This window comes from Piliocolobus tephrosceles, chromosome 1, assembly GCF_002776525.5.
Source record: "Piliocolobus tephrosceles isolate RC106 chromosome 1, ASM277652v3, whole genome shotgun sequence".
Taxonomy (NCBI): Eukaryota; Metazoa; Chordata; class Mammalia; order Primates; family Cercopithecidae; genus Piliocolobus; species Piliocolobus tephrosceles.
The window spans coordinates 5571361-5573927 of NC_045434.1; the positions used below are offsets into that span (position 1 = coordinate 5571361).

Sequence of the window (2567 nt, forward strand, 5' to 3'; positions counted from 1 at the left end):
GTGCATTCCATGGACTACTCATCTGGGTGACGTTAATAGACATCATTCAAAAGCTGGACAAACATTACAATGTTTACGTCATCTGTGACAAGCTGAGTGGCTACAGTACATATTTTCTAAGAGGGGGCTCTAATTCTCAATATTTTCCAAATTTATTAGATCACAGATTCTTCTGTTAGTGAAGCACTTAATGAAACTTAAGTTCTGTGAAATGTACTTTGAAAAAAGTGTACTTTGAGAAATACTGCTTTAAAAAGAAAAAGATTGAGCCCTGTATCGGGGGAAATATCTAATGTCTTATTATATTAAACAAAAAAGTCCCACTCAAGAAAATCATCTTATTGTTCATAGACTTTAGATTAGGTATTGGGGCCAAAGGATAGATGACTGTTTCTTTTTCTTTTTCTTTTTTTCTGTTTAAGACTGAGTCTTGCTCTGTCGCCCAGGCTGGAGTGCAGTGGCGCGATCTCGGCTCACTGCAAGCTCTGCCTCCCAGGTTCACAACATTCTCCTGCCTCAGCCTCCTGAGTAGCTGGGACTACAGGCGCCTGCCACCATGCCCGGCTAATTTTTTGTATTTTTAGTAGAGACAGGGTTTCACCATGTAGGCCAGGATGGTCTAGATCTCCTGACCTCATGATCCTCCTGCCTCAGTCTCCCAAAGTACTGGGATTACAGGTGTAAGTCGCCGTGCCTGGCCAATAGATGACTATTTCAAATGATCCAGGCTAAGCCAGGAGGAGAGCTCAAAGTCTGATCTGGTGAGTAAGTTGTGAAGGGAATATGATGAAAAAGTGCACTTCTATTGCAAAGAAATCATGAGCTAGGTTTATACACTATGCTGTGAATGGCCAATAGATTATAAATTCAACAGTCTCCCTGTCACAGCTATGGTAATGATGACTGTTTAGGCCTTAGGGGAGCTTTAGGGAGAGCCAATTTCATATTTAAGTCATACTGACTTAAAGTGAAATATTTGAAATCATTGTTGAAATCATGTGAAGGTCATCAGCAAGCAGGTGAGGTTGGAATGCCTATCATTTTCCTCAAGCTCACGTCCTCTCATTTTCTTATTTGCAAATCTATTTGGCTCAGAAAGTACACCTATGGTTAGTCAAAAACCACCTCCTGATGTTCCTTTTAAAGGAAGCTTCCAAGTTATTTGAATAGCTTCCAAGTTATTCACCAAGAAACAAAGCAAATTCAAAGATTGTGTCCGCAGGCACAAACTGGATGTTAACAAATGCTGGCTGCATAAACAATTGTTTCATAGAAAAGAATTTCTGTTCCTCTTTTCCCTCCCCTTCTCGTTCCTATTTGTTTCAGACCTGGGTTCAAACACTAGATGTAGAGGCTATAAGCTATTGGAAGTACATTTGAGTCTGAAATAAACTGAATCTCTTCTGCCTTGGTTTTCTCACTTGTAGATGGGGATTTTTGTGTCTATCTCAAAGGAACATTGCAAGGATCAAGGGACAGAAAGTGCAGCAAGTGGCCAATGAATAGAAGCCTGGTTTTCTGAGCATCATTGCAGCTATGGGCTTCAGTCTACCAGAAAATGTGAGGTGTTATTCTTCTAGGGCAGTGGTTAGAAAAGAAAATGAAAGTAGCAGTACTCTTTTCCTAATGCAACCATAGGTGGATGACCAGAATTTGTCATCCATAATGTAGAAGCTGCTGTGCCTGAGGACATAGAAAGTGGGCTGAGGTGGAGGGGCAAGGTAGGGAGTGGAGTGGAAGGTAGGGAGAGTTTGATCCTAGCCTGCACTGCTCCTCAGAGGTACTTTAGCTCCTTTGGAACAGTATTAGAAAATCATGGCTCTATCAACTCATGTCTGAAAATCAATTGCTATTTCAGAGCAGGAGCTGACCAATCTTGGAAATAAGGAAGGGAGAGAGGCAGCCAAGCCAGCAGCTCCTAGGATCAGTCACTTTGCCTGGAGCCAGCTCTTGGAGGTTCCCCAGGAGCTGTCCAGCCTTATGTCATGTCTGGTCAGCAGAGTCCCAAAGAAGCTTGTCATTCTCTAGGCATTTGTGCTTACATTCTGATGGGCCTAATAGCAGGGAGATGACATGGAGTCCAGGCAGAATGGCTGAGATTTCTACTGGTTGGGACCTCCATCTTCTCCTTCATACCTTTCCTACCTTTCTTTGCCCATGCATTCAACAGACATTCATTACCCAATAAATGCCAGGTAGTAAGCCAGGACCTGTGGAGGGAAGATGAATGAGACACCGTCTCCGTCTCTCAGGAACTCTCAGCTTCTTAGGGAGGCACATGTACATGCTAATAAACACAGTGCATCTCATGAATGTGTAAGTTTAAATTATTGATATAGGCACACACAGAGGGACTTCATTACTAGCAGGACCTATAGTGTTTCATGCCCACTCTCCTTGCTTCCCTTGCTGCTCATATCATCCTTCCTTCAAGGAATTTGGGGGGATGGTAGACTGAAAGTGGCCCTTTCTGCATAATTCTTCCTGAAAATAAACATTTGCTCTGTTCTTAGAGGCTGGCTATACTGATAGCTACCACTTCTTGACTGCTTATTATCCATTGGATT

The 2567-nt window shown here is 42.5% G+C and overlaps 1 long non-coding RNA gene across 1 annotated transcript; it reads left to right on the forward strand.

The window, feature by feature from the left end:
• Positions 1-701: 701 nt before the first annotated feature.
• On the forward strand, positions 702-2306 carry LOC111545305. The gene is made up of 3 exons (XR_002732392.1): positions 702-761; positions 1455-1721; positions 1859-2306. It is a non-coding gene; the product is annotated as an uncharacterized LOC111545305 (long non-coding RNA).
• Positions 2307-2567: the final 261 nt, after the last annotated feature.